Source organism: Cavia porcellus, unplaced genomic scaffold (genome assembly GCF_034190915.1).
Source record: "Cavia porcellus strain 051 isolate PalLab524CR breed Dunkin Hartley unplaced genomic scaffold, mCavPor4.1 scaffold_17, whole genome shotgun sequence".
Classification (NCBI taxonomy): domain Eukaryota; kingdom Metazoa; phylum Chordata; class Mammalia; order Rodentia; family Caviidae; genus Cavia; species Cavia porcellus.
The window spans coordinates 52,590,556-52,605,581 of NW_026947500.1; the positions used below are offsets into that span (position 1 = coordinate 52,590,556).

The window sequence follows — 15,026 nt, forward strand, 5'->3', positions numbered from 1 at the left end:
GGAGCCTTTCCTTTGTCTGATAATCAGCAATTTTGGGCCAGAGTCCCTGATGATGCAGGTGGCCCCTAATAAAATCCTCCTTTCTTCCCATTACTTTCTCTGAGTTTTTGTATCTGCAACAGAGATAGGCACCAAGGTATTCCCTCTGTGACTCACCCAGGCAGATCCAGAAGTGTGTCCTCCTAACCCTCAAATAGATTCTAAAGCCCATCAGTTGGACACTACTCCACAATCACTATACATACATACAACTGCATAACTTTTTGTTATTTGGCAGCATTATTACAAAGACAAACGTCCAATAAAAGCAATGCTACAAAACTTCAAGGCAAGATTGTGGGAGAGTAACAGTAGTGTATTGTGCATTGTTAGCTTCGAAGTAGCAAATGTACTTTTTAATAAGGGGGAAAGAATCTGTGGAAAAATGGTTTTTAATGACTCGTGTCACCTTGAATAAAATGCTCCATTCCAGAAGATATTATAATGAGTGGGATTATCCAAAGAGAGAAAAATTGTATGATCCCAATATATGGAATCATCAAAGGATTCAAAGATATAGAGACAGAGAACTAAAGTGTGGTTTATTCAGAGAGGAGGATGGAGGTGAGGAAAAAAAGAGATGTAAATCAGAGGACACCAACAGATGTTATATACAATGAAAAGCTCTAGCAATCTAATGTGTAAAGTGTTGAAATTGTCAATTATACAAAATGAGATTTTCAGATATTGTGGGCTTGCAAAAAATGTGTAGTTATGGGAAATCATGTACCACTTATTTTGCATTGTTATAGTAACAGTTTTCTTATCACCATTTATTTTACAACCTCATACTGTGGGCATTAACTATGCACAATAAATTTCTGCTGGGTCATACACACCTACAATCATATAATTGTGAAGTATTTAACATGATTTCTTCTCATTTTTATTAGTGCATATTAGTTTACATGTATGATCAGTTTCACTGCCATATTTTCATAGATTAACATGCTTATGAAGCCAGAATGCAAATCAAAGGGCTTCTAGTAGAATAATCACTTTGTAATACTTCAGAAGTGGCAGGACATTTGGCCCACTGAATAAAGGGATCAGAGAAAAACAAACCATATGCTACTTAAGGATGACAAGACACCACATCTTGGCAAACCATTGAGCTTTTTCAACTGACAGTAAGAGATATGAGACAGGAATTCCTGGAAAAGAAATACAGCAGCACCTAGGAGACTAATGGAGGCAATAGGATCCAGAAATACAGAGCATGGGACACTTAATTTGGCCACTTCGGAAAACTGTGGTGACTTCAGAAAGGTGCAGCCTGTGCCAGGAATTCTAGACCAGGAAAGTAATGTGGCTTTAAGAACAAGACATCCCATTCACCACTGGCAGTGTTTCTATAGAGCTAAAACAAAGCCTACCCTTCCCTGCTGCTTTTGACTTATTCGATGCCTACTCAAGCCACATCACAGCCCTCCAACACTTTCTCGTGTTGAGAGACAGCTTCTCAGAGGCATGCAGTTCCACTGGTTCCAGTCACAGGGCATAGTGACATAATTCAGCTTGAGACTTATTTTGTGTACAGCTTTGTTGTCTTTGGCAGTATGGCAATATAAGGGGAAGCCATTTTCTAGAGTCTGAATCTGGATGTGTGAAAGATAAGATCCAAGGCCCAAGCCACGGTACTCGGGCACAGTGACTCGTATTCACAGCTCTCTGGTGTAGTCCATCAGGACCCAGGTCACAGGTGTCTTCTCAGGCCCCAGCAGACAGAAGCTGGGTAAGTTCTGAATACAGCGCTCAATGAATCTCTGGCTCCTCTCATTACCACCAAAGCCCCAGACCTTATTCACTAAGGCAGCTTGTGCTACATCCAGCGATGAGAGTTTAAACATCTCTTGATTGCTGCCGAGAAAAAGGAAAAAGAACAGCACGTAATACCAAATACATTGTTTCCCCCAGGAAGCAAATTGAGAACAAGTAGGAAAACAGGTAATGAGAAAAACTCAGCAATCATAATCTCAATAACTTTGTGCTTTTGGGCAGGTAGCTTATATCTCTCTACCACCATTTCTTGTGGTCTAAAATAAGGATAATAATTGCCTTTCTGTGAAGGGACAGAAAAAATAAGATCTGTTGCATACAGGCATACCAAGCACCCAGACTCACACATACAAGAAAAACTTCATTAAAACTAAGTATTATTATCACAGTAGCTTTGTAGTATAATTTAAAGTCAGAGTGTGAGATGCCCTCTACCTTGATTTTGTTGCTTAGGATTGATCCATCTTATCTTTGACAAAAGTTCCAAACATATTCACTGTAACAGAGCCTCTTTAATAAATGGTGCCAGAAAAACTGGCTTCCCATGTCAAACACGAAAACTAGATCATATTTCTCTCCATTCACTACACTGAAATCAAAATGTACCAAAGATGTAAACACGCAAATAAAAACACTAAACTATTGGAGGGGATATTAGGTAGGTTTCTTAAAGAAAGAGGTGCAGGCAAAGATTTCATAAACGAAAGCCTGATCACATGGAAAATAGTATAAATTAAGGACAACAGAGATCTCATCCTGTCCTAAAGCTTTTGAACAGCGAAAGAAATCACCAAGAGAATGAAAAGACAGCCCACAGGGAGGGAAATTACACTCGCCAGTTGTCCCTCAGACAAGGGACTGATATCTAAAACACATACAGAATTCAAAAATTCTATATCTTCAAATTTAAAAATGCAATCCAAAAATAGGCATCTGAGATAAATACACATTTTTCAGAAATCACTTGTAGGTCAGCAGGAAAGACTGTGGCCAGTGAGGCTGGTAAACCACTTTAATTAAAGATGTCAGCATGCTGGAAGAGCTTCTACAGTCAAACTCACACAATCCTGGGAGTCTCAGATTTTAAATGCTGTGTACCCAACAGGGAAGGCACCAGTTTCTTTACTGTCTTTGGCATCATGTAAAGGTTGCACTGTGTTTTCTTGACCTTGACCAATTTAGCAGCCACAACACTTTGTATCACCTCATCCAGGCTTGACTGTGCACCTAGAGGGGCAGAAGCAAAGATAATCAAATGAAGCAGGCTTTAGTAGAAGAGAATCTGGCTCCTATAATTGCCCCTTACTAGGAGTGTGATCAGGTCACTCTCTGAGCATGCTTTCTCTTATGTAAAATAAACAATCCTAAAAAACCTTTCAGTTACTGTGCAAAAGGAAGAGTGATATTGAAATTTTAGAAATCAATCTTAGCTTTGTACATATCTGTTAAGGCACTGGTCAAATACTACTTCATTTTATCTTCCTACAGACAGGATTTTAGGGTTTATGTTTTTATTATCCTAATTTTTACAAATGAAGACACAGAAGAATAGTTAAGTCGCTTGGTTACCAGTGCTTACAAAGAGGCTGAACCAGGAAGTAGCTTTCAGTGTTACTAGGGAGAGCAGGATCATAGCCCCAGCAGCTGGACTTCATGGCCCTAAGGAGCCCTGTGGGGCAATGAGTTGCTGTTACTATTCCAGGAATAGCAGACCTGAGGGAGAGCTCTGTTCTCACATAGAGGGGTATATCATAAATCCTCAGCTAAGGAGAAAGCCCCTTATTCAGAGTTCCTGGCATCTGAACCCTACTTATGGCATTTAAATCCCATACCTTTCAGTGTGGGTGGCCAAATAGAAGGACAAAGCACTAGGAGGAAGTGAAAGTTTGAGGGGATGGTGCTCAGGATGGGAGGTGACCCCACCCTAGTAGCCAGCACACACCCCACCTTCCTTACTTTGGATTTGCAAATGTTGTTTCCAGTTGATGACATCTGGTTTTTCAAGGAATTCTTGACAGTTCTTGGGGTCCTTAGAAAAGATTTGGTAAGTGTTGGTGTAGTGATCAAGGTCATCGGTCATCTCCTGTGTGGTTTAGCAAAATGGTATTAATCAAACCAGTTATACCAAGACATTTCAATATTTGTTTCCTAGCTTTTATGATTGTAGTATTTTCCAAAGTGAAATATGACTGTTTCACATATTTTTATTTATACTAAATCATTTTTTTTTCAAATAAAAAAACAATGTCAACTACTCGATTTGCTTCATGTTTTAAAAAATCTTGTTTGGCCAATTATTTATGTGTTGCATTACAATCTAATGTGAAAAAAGGTGCACTGTTTTAAGTAGAATTCCTCCATTATATTCTATTCTTCAGGAGAAACAACAAAAACAATATTATACAGGGAAATCTTTAATTGAAAGACAAAATATTATTCAGTTTCAAGGAGTTTCACAACAAATTATTCTGAGCATGACAGTATTGAAATTGATGCAGAAATCTTGGTTGTATTAGAATTTCTATTCCACATCAGAAACACTTGTCATATCAAGAAAACAGAATGAGTACAAATAAACAACCTGATATTACACCTCAAAAACTTAGAAAAAAAGAGCAAGTGAATCCCAACGCCAAAAGAAAAGAGGAAATTATAAAAATCAGAGCAGAAATTAACGCAATAGAGACAAAGAAAACAATCCAAAGAACCAAAGAATCAAAGAGTAAGTTCTTTGAAAGAGTAAATATAGTTGTTAAGCCCCAGCCCACCTTATTTTAAAAAGGGGAAAAAAAGCTCAAATTCACGCAATAAGAAATGAAAAAGGTGACATCACTACAGACCCAATGGAAATACAGAATGTCATCAACACCTATTTCGAAAACCTCTACTCTCATAAGTTTGATAACACAGAAGGAACAGAGATTCCTTAAAAAATGTGAGGTCACAAAACTAGGTCAAGAAGATGTAAAAGTTTTTAACAGCCCAATCTCTATTAATGAAATTAAAAATGTAATTAAGTCCTTACCTACAAAGAAGAGCCCAGGCCCACATGGATTCACTGCAGAATTGTACAAGAAGTACAAATAAGACTTTGTACTGCAACTCTCCTCAAACTCTTCATTGAAATTGAAAGGGAAGTATCCTTCCAAAGTTATTCCTGGAAGCATATATTACTCTAGTACCAAAACCTGAAAAAGACCCAACTAATAAAGAGAACTACAGACAAATCTCCATAATGAACAGATACGCAAAAATCCTCAATTAAATATTGGCAAATAGGATGCAGAAATTCACCAAGAAGATTATACACCATGACCAACTGGGATTCATCCCAGGAATGCAAGAATGTTTTAATAGATATTAATCCATAAATGTAACCCAACATATCAATAAAACCAAAAGTAAGAATCACATGACTCTTTTCATAGATGCAGAAAAGCTTTTGATAAGGTCAAACATTCATTTATGAAAAGAACCTTACAGAAAATTGGAATAGATGTTCTTTACCTCAATATAATAAAGGCCCCCAAGACAAACCAACAACCAGTACCATACTAAAAGGCCAAAATTTGAAGGCCTTTATTTTAAAATCAAGCACAACACAAGGATGTCACTTATCACTGCTCCTATTTAATATAGTACTGGTAATACTGGCCAGAGCAATTGGACATGAGAGACAAATAAATGTGGTAAAGATAGGAAAAGAAGAATTTAAATTATCATTATTTGTAGATGACACGATACTCTACATAGAAGACCCCCTAAACTCCATTGAAAGACTCTTAGATATAATAAATAAATTCAGCAATGTAGCTAGATACAAAATCAATACTCAAAAATCAGTAACATTCCTATACACTAACAACAAGGTCACAGTGATAGAAATAAGGGAAACCACACCCTTCACACTAGCAAGCAAAAAAATTACCTATTTAGGAATTACTCTGATGAAAGAAATAAAAGACCTTTATAAGGAAAGTTATGATACACTGAAAAAGAAATTGAAGAGTGTCTCACAAATTGAAAAGACATCCTTGTTCATGGATAGGAAGAATAAATACTGTGAAAATGGCCATTCTCCCAAAACTCTTATACAGATTCAATGCAATCCCAATAAAGATACCATTAACATACATCACATATCTAGAGAAATCACTCCTAAAATTCTTCTGGAGCAAGAAGAAATGTAGAATAGCAAAGAAAGTTCTAAGCAGCAAAGGCAAGTCAGGAGGCATCACAATCTCTGACTTGAAGTTATACTACAAAGCAACTGTAGTAAAATAGTACTGCAATCAAAACAGAGCTGAAGATCAGTGGAATAGATTAGAAGATACAACTACAACTGCATTCAATTCAGCCACTTTATCTTTGATAAAAGAATTAAAAACATTGAGTGGAAGAAAGATAATTCAATAAATTGTGCTGGAAAAACTGGCTCTCACTATGCCAAAAACTAAAACTAGAACCATGCCTATTATCGTGAACTAAACTAAATCTAAATGGATCAAAGATCTAAATATTAAAACAGAAACACAAAATCTGTTGGAAGACAAAGAAGGTTGAAATCTTGAAGACATAGGGGCAAATAGAGAATTCATGAACAAGAACCAAACTGCATGAAAAATACTTCCCAGAATAAAAAACTGGAATCATGTCCTTCTAAAGAGCTTTGCATGTTGAAAGAAATCTCCTGCATAGTGAAAAGAGAACCCAAAAATTGGGGAAAAATGCTCTGGGGACCATTAGTGAATATTCCCTCAGACAAAGGACTTCTGTCCAGAACATATAGATAATTAAATATCAGATCCCCAAAATTCAAATACTCATTGCAAAAATGGGCATCTGAGATAAATATACAGTTCATAGATGAAGAAATACAAATGGCAAATGAATACATGGAAAAATGTTCATCATCATTGGTCATTAGAGAAATGCAAATTAAAGCCACAGTGAGATTCCATCTTACTCAAGAAAGAATGGCCAGGACCAAGAAAACTAGCAACAATAAATGCTGAAGAGGCTGTGGCAAAAAGCAACTCCTCTGCCCTGTTGATGGGAGTGTAGACTGGTGCAACCATTGTGGAAGTCAGTGTGGAGATGTCTCAAAAAGCAGGGATTGGCAGTCACATTTGTTCCAGCTAATCCACTTCTAAGCATATTCTGAGAAGAACTGAAAGCATCATACCACAGTGATATATGTGCACCCATATTTGTACCAGCACAATTTGTAAGAGCTACATCTTGGAAACAACCTAAGTGTCTATCAACTGAGAAATGGATAAAAAAAGTTGTGGTATTTTATACAATGGAGTATACTCAGCTATAAAGAATGATCACATTGAGATATTTATAAATAAAGGGCCAAAGCTTGAGACCATAGTCATAAGTGAAATAAATCAAACCTATATGTATAAATGCCAAATAGTTTCCCTAGTGTAAGAAATGGTAAGAATACATAAAAGTATGTGATAATCACGATTCCCCATTATATGGCTTTAAGCCTTATAATGTTTTCATTCATTAAGTGGAATGATGTTATTCTGGCTGTTTGATTTAATTATCTGTGATGGTATTAGCAGCTGTTTTGAAGAAAACAAGACATCATAATAGCTAGTGCTGATTTAATATCATCTTGTTTTGAAGTCCCATCAAGCTTTTGTTCTCCTGTCTCCATGGGTCCTAACATGTATACTATTAGATTTTATTATTTGTGATAGTACAAACAAAAATTTATAGACAAGTAGATAATATAGAAACCATTGTTCATTTTCTTTTAGTTGGCTCTAAATACCCTGTAATACTGTCATTCTCTTGAATGGTTTTACATTGTCTTGATATGTTTAATGCTGCAGTACATGAAGTTATACTCAAATATTCCAAGGAAACAGACACCATGGTAACTACTCTTATGTCAGGATATCTTGTGTTGATACACTCTGTTGCTTAAGTTGTTATGTTCTGACCTGAGCTGTTGTGTTATTTCCACTTTTATCTCAATCTCCTTTTTATTATTTATTTATTTGTATTTTTATTTTTTAGTTAAGAGAAAAATGAATTTAAAAATAGCATGATATATTATAGTCACCATTTTGACTTCTGATTAAATTGATTTGAAGCCCTGCATTCCTCTCACCATCTTGTTTTTACTGATTTTACTCTATTCTGTTTTGCTTGATAGTATCAAGTTTGAGGGTATAGGCAACTATTTCGAAGACAGTAAGATTCACTATGATGCCCATTCAGGTTTGAATATTATCTTCTTTTGAAGTCCAGTAATGTCTCCAATGTTGCGGTTTTATTGGTTTTGTTCTGTACGCTATTGTTCAATTTTATTATAACTGCTGATATAGGCAATTCTTTTTAAGATAGCAAGAGGCATTATAATAACCTTTGTTGATCACCTTGTATTCTGTTTTTACATCACGTACTATGTCCATCCTTTTGATTTGAATGACTCTGTTTTGTTATGTCACCTTTGGTTTTATTCTTTTCAAAAGCAGTAATAAGAACTGTGGGAGTAATAAAACCCAAAATATGTAATTGGTATTGTAAAAAGGAGAGGAAATAATGTGCCCTAAAGGATATAACTGGATGTATATTTAAGTGTGCAAGATAGATGACTATATTACTGAGTTTTTGTTGGATCACTGAACAGAACTGTTTGTAATCCCACTGTTTGTCCTCTTTGTGTGCTTTAATTTTGTAACTTGAACAACTATTCTAAGATGACAATATATAATGTATTAAGTAGGGATTTTTTACTTTTGAAATTCTATATTACTTGTACACTTTTTCTGTTTTTTCTTTTTCTCTTTAAATTCAATTTAAAAAAATAAAATATGATTTTCATTTTTTGATTTTTAATAATTAATATAAATTTCTGTATTTGTTCTTCTGTGTTGTTTTCTAGCTTTTAATATGTATACAGTGTATGACACAATGTCACGAGGGACATACAAGTAATAAAAGAGTTACTGGGCAGGTTGCTACAAAACAATGACTGGTACTGTGCAGAAAATTAAAGATCCATCACTGTGCATTATTACCGTACTTGCTTTTATATGAAAAATAGCTGGAAGTCAAAATTTAGTATCAAATTCAGGGAAATGTTGCTACCTATATTTTTCATGTTATACACTAGTTATTTAGACTGCTTCAAACTTCATAGGTGCTACTTTAATTCCTTTAACTTGCCTCTTCCCACCCTCCCCCTAAAGAGCCACTCTTTTGTCCTCTACTTTTATCCTCTCTCTATATGTTACAATTTTTAATAACTGATGTGAGACGATGCAAAATACAACTTTCAACTTTCTGTGTTTCACTTGTTTCTCTTAGCATAATTATACACCTTACAACTTGCGTGCAACAAGAGCCTATATGTTTCAACCAAGTTAATTTTTGATTACCGGGCTACTTGAATACTTCTAATATTTCAACTCTTGAGTTCTTTGATATCGTATTAGTTTGATTTTTATTTTTTATTAGTGTATTTTTCAAATACATGATGATCACATTCTATGACTATCCCACAGAAGCTAAGTAGAATTTGGCTTGATTATTATTTAGTACTTTGATTGGCTACATGCATACACTAACCATCGACTAAAAGCAACAATTATACTTTTACCCACAACAAAAAAAAAATTCAACAACAATAATATGCAGCTAACTATCTAAGGGTTAACCAAGTTATTAAACTTACCATACTGGTAAGATAGATGGGTGGTAAAATAGAGAATGCAAGATGAGAGTTTGAAAACTTCAGGAATAAAAATGAGAAGGAGAAGAAAAAGATGAGGAAAAGGATCCTACTAAGACTTTAAAAGATGATAAGAGAATTAGCTCAAGGTTTTGGAAAAGAACAAGTAACCAAAAGAGTATAAAAGAAAAAAAGTGTGAACCTGAGGAAATAAAGACCAGAATGTTAAAAGGAAAATGTTGGAAAGAAAAAGAAGCAAAGAAAAAAAGAGAAAGAAAAATTCCACATTGCACCCTCCCACTAAAAAAAAAAAACAGTAAAGACGGGACAGCAAAAATAATGAGTCCAAAAATGGGAAAAAGGTGTTTTGAGTGAATGGTTTCACTTCGTGACCCACAATTTTGGAATCCAGCAGGTCACAGTTTTCTTCACCTACCTTTATGCTCTGTTGGTTTGTAAGGTGCCCCTCCTCCAGATGCCTCTCTGTCCATTGACCCCAGGTTGTATCAACTGTCCAAGCCAAGGCATACAGTTTCTTATCTTGGTATATGGAAGGCAATCAGACCTCTGACCTGTGCTGGATAGTATCCAGCGGGGAGAGGTTAAAGAAACCCACTAGAGGTAATACCAGTGCTTTCAGAGCCAGCCATTTCTGAACATAAGGTAAGCTGGCTTCTCAGCATGAACAGGAGGGCCCATGTTCTGTTCAGCCTGAGATTAAACTTTTCAGGGATCGATGTCTAACCCATTCTCTATGGACAGCTAACTTCTGTGGCTGTTGCACTCAGGCACTATGGGATGGGGTGACCTCGGGTACCCTGAAGTGAAGGTATTTTGTCTTTTTTCTGAATCTCACTCTTCATTTCTCAAACCCTTCCCTAAACGGGCATTGATCAAACACTCACTGGCAGCAGAAGCCTCTCCAGCAGTGGCCTGCTATGCTGCTTTCAAAGTTCCCAACCACTGTGGGCTCCTCCATCCTCTGGCATGTGCCAATGCCTTATGTGTGATGTTTCTCTGTGCAGGTGCTGGTCTTTGTAGCTTACTTTGTGTCTGTGAAAAAGAGTTCTTCCTGAAACCAAGGCAAGCTTCCAGATTGCTTCATTCTCTTCTCTACACATTGAGTCATTTTTCCAACTTCTCTGTGCCTTCTTCTTTTTCCCCTAGATCCTTCTTAATTCCCAGTAATCCAGTTCTTTATTTCTGTTAATTTTATTGTTGTTTTCTGGGCTCATGATTCTGAGTCTCAGAGATGCTGTGTTTCACTGATCATTGTTCCTCTGCTCTTTTGATTCCTCACCTATGTTGATTTTTACCTTTTGTTTTCCAACTGCTTAAAACATATTTTGTATTTAGAGTCTGTTAGTCACTTTAATATAAGTATGCAACTGAAAAAATATTCGAAGTGATGATACCTCCTTTTGCTGGAATATCTGCCTAAAGCTTCTTAATCATCTTTCTATATTTTAAGCATTATTCTTGCCTGCTTGTAATGTGTCCCCTGCTCTTGTCAATCTGTCAAAACCCATTTAACTGCAAAATTTAGTTTAAGTGAAATATCCCCCTAGAAGGCACTTTAATCCTCTCTCTTGCTTGCTGAAACTCTATTTTTAATCATGTCTTAACCAATCACATTTCCATATATTACAGTCTTTAAATAACAAAAGTCCTATAATGAGAAGTTTGACTGACAGAGCAAGCCACAGCAGCTTGACTGACCCAGAAGGGAGGTGGCACAAAGAAATGTAGTGCACACCACAGCAACTTGACTGATCCCGACTCTGCTGTGCTCCAGCCACTGCCTCTCTCACCTCCGGGCCACCAGCAAGGCCTGTTGCTGTAGGCCTGGGAGTGAATTGGCATCCACTGGCTGCACCCAACCCTGCTCCTGCTGCGGCCAATTACCTGTAGTGGAGGTGGCACAAAGTGTGCCACCGCTGCCATGCTGCTGTGATCCAGTCACTGCCACCTGGAGGGGAGGTGTCACAAACTAATATGGTGCAGGCCCCAACAGTTGAATGATAGGGAGGGGAGGGGCCAGCATACATTGTCCCTGTCTGAAACTCACTAGCACTAGGCAGAGTCAAGGGCCAGCTAGCCAGCACAATTCAGAAGAATTGTAACAAAGAAAGAAAGAAACAGGCCTCTTGGAAGAAGCAAAAATGATTGGAAGAAGAAGCAACAACAAAAAGTCCCAGGTTCCAACCCTGAGAACATTGACCCAGAAGAGCTAAAAACAAAGAGGAATGAGCACAGCAAACATGCAATATCAGACACAGCACCAGGGGACATAAAAAGATATATTTGGGACATCATAGACGAGTTCAAATGTGAAATATTTAGTCAAATAAAGCAAGATATAAGAATATTAATAAAAGAGATACTAAGCACCCCTCAAGAAGACACAAATGGAAGAAGGGAGGAGCTCAAACAAAGGAGAGAAACATTTGATGAAGAATATAAACAAATACAGAATATATGAGGCAGATCCAAAGAGATCACGAAGAAATTAAAAAACTCTATGGAAAGATGGCAAATCAACTTTAAAGAAACTAAGGATAGGTTATCCAAACTGGAGGACAGTTTTGCAACCTGGGAGTATTAAAGGGAAAACTTTTTAAAAATAATAAGGAAACATGCAGTAACAGTACAAAGGCTAGAAGATGACAAAAGGATGTATATCTTGAGAATAAAGAATATGAAGGAAGAAACTGAGGTACAAATAATGTAACTAAACAGGTTACTCACAGAAATAATTAAAGAAAACTTCACAAACATAGGAAAAGGAAATGATATGCTAATATATGAGGCACTCAGAAGTATAGCCACCTATAGACAAAACAGAGTTATACCCAGGCATATAATAATCATGATCCCAGAAATTCAATATAAGAACAGAATATTAAAAGCTGGTAGAGACAAGAAACAGATAATCTATAAAGGAAGGCCCATCAGAATAACGGCAGAGTCCTCGACACAAACCATCAAGTCAAGAAGAGCGTGGAGTGAAATATCCCAAGCCCTGAAAGAAAATAACCTCCATCCCACATTGATATACACTGCCAAACTGTCTCTAGAAATTAATGGAGAAATAAGATGCTTCCAAGACAAAGAGGAACTTTGGAAATTTGCAACCACCAATCCAACACTACAGAGAATACTGCAGGGCATTCTAGAGAGAGAGAAAAGTACTAGGATTCCAAGAGTGGTAGAGAAACCTCAACGAATGGAGCAGAAAACAGAATGAAGAAAATGAGCAGACAACTGTGGCAAAAAAAGAGCATAACAGAAATGAGGCAGAGAAGATTTTATTCAAAACTGAAATTATTGATAGTATCAAGTCTGAGAGTATAGGCAACTACACTGAAGATGACAAGACACTCTGATTCACATTCTGGTTTGATAACTGCCAGTTTTTGAAGTTCTATACTATATGCAAAGTTGTATTTTTATTAATACTGTTATGTACTGATATATTCAATTATCCTATGTCTGATGATATAGCTAATTATATTGGACATAAAAAGAGACAACACAGGAATCATGGTAGAACTTTTTGTATAGTCTTCTCGTACATTAACTTCATTTCATGTGTTTATAGGAATATATTTTGTTTTGGTGGCTTTATTTTGCTTCTCCAATATAGAAAGGATAGAAATACATGTTAAGGTTCATGCGTATGCAAGTATATAAACAGTTTATGAGAACTGATTTTATGACACATGATGAAATGAACAGATACTTTGAAGAAACAGAGCCACTAACATACCCAGTGCTGATCCTGGGGTGTCATAATGTGAAACCCATCAATAGTATTATTCTTTGTTCAGAGTGATATTAGCCTGCTTGTGTTTATTCAATCTGAGCATAATTGAAGCCATGGATAACTGCATGTATGTTTAAGAGTATAGAATTGATAACCATATTTCTAAGTTTTTGTTGGATATTTGAACAGAACTGTGTGCAATCTCAGCCTTTGAATCCCTACTTTATATTTTCCACTTTAGTGTCTTGAATAACTCTTTGTAAGAAGACAATCTGTAATCATCAACTAGTGATTTATTACTGTTTATTTTTTCTTTGAAATTATTTATTATTTCTACCTGTTCTCTGTTTTGTTTAGTCTTTCTTTAAATTAAATTAAAAAGAAAAGACACAGCAGTACCTTGTGCTGATCACGGAGTGTCATGATGTGAAATCCAGCAATACTATTATTCTTTGTTCAGAATGATTTTAACCTGCTTTAGTTTGTTTATTCTAAACATAAATGAAGATATGGATAACTGCATGTATGTTTAAATGTGTATGATTGACAACCATGTTACTAAGTTTTGCTGCACAGTTGAACAGAACTGTTGGCAGTCTCACTGTTTGAAGTCCCACTTTACATGTTCCACTCTTGTACCTTGAACAACTATTTGTAAAATGATAATATGTAAACATCAATTAGTGATTTCTAACTGTTTATATTTTTCTCTGAACGTATGTATTATTTCTACTTATTTTTGTTTTGTTTAGTCTTTTTAAAAATAAAATAAAATAAAATAAAATAAAATAAAGAAAAATTCGTATAACAAAAGCACAAGTGTTCATGAATGCTCCTGTACATCGTCACTTTACTGTGAAGTTCACCACTGTCCCTGATTCCTCTGGTCTGAGAGTTTCTGGAAGACAGGGCCACCCAGTTATCATTTGTCTTTCCCTGAGATTTACCCGCCTGCTCCCTTCATTTTATGTAGCAAATGTAGACACTATCATATCCACATCATAGGTGGCAACTTACCTGCTCCTGAGGACGGACAACTACTGTATTAAAATCAGGCCACTTGTCCACCAGAGCCTTTACCTTGAAGGGGTTCCCGTGGTTCATATGGAAGATGGTCCCATAAACCTGTCCCATTTCAACACAGTGGAAGAAGAAGCATAGAGATCAAAATCAATATTCTGCTTGTGTGACAAAGTGACTCATCCCTCTTAAACTAGGCTGTGCAGCACTTATATTGTTTAGTCCAATCCTAAGGTTACATTTTATTTCTCCCAAATAAGCAGAGTTTTGATGAAATCATAAATGCAATAAATTATCAATCACTCATTCTTTTTCATTTTTTCATGCATACACACAGTTATACAAAATGATCTCACATATATTAGTTTAACATCTATTATTGCCACATACACTATACTTGACCATATTTCTAGGTCATTAAACACTCATGTACGTAAGCATACTTCATACCTATATAATATGTACTATATGATTCAATTTTTAAAATTTTATTTAAAATTAAAAAGAGAAAAACCAAAACAAAACAAAGTGGTGTAAGGGTACTAATACAGAACGACAACAACAAAACAGTAAGAAATCACTTGTTAATGGATTACATATTATCATCTTCGAGATAGTTGCTCAAGTCACAGTATCAAAGCATACTATGTGGACACTCAAACAGTGAGACTGCAAACTGTTGTGTTCAATGATGCAACCAAAAACAATATGGTCAGCTATTTA

General features: G+C 36.0%; 1 pseudogene; it reads right to left on the reverse strand.

The window, feature by feature from the left end:
• Positions 1-869: 869 nt before the first annotated feature.
• On the reverse strand, positions 870-14,404 carry LOC134471212 (glycine N-acyltransferase-like protein; annotated as a pseudogene).
• Between the last annotated feature and the right edge of the window lie 622 nt (positions 14,405-15,026).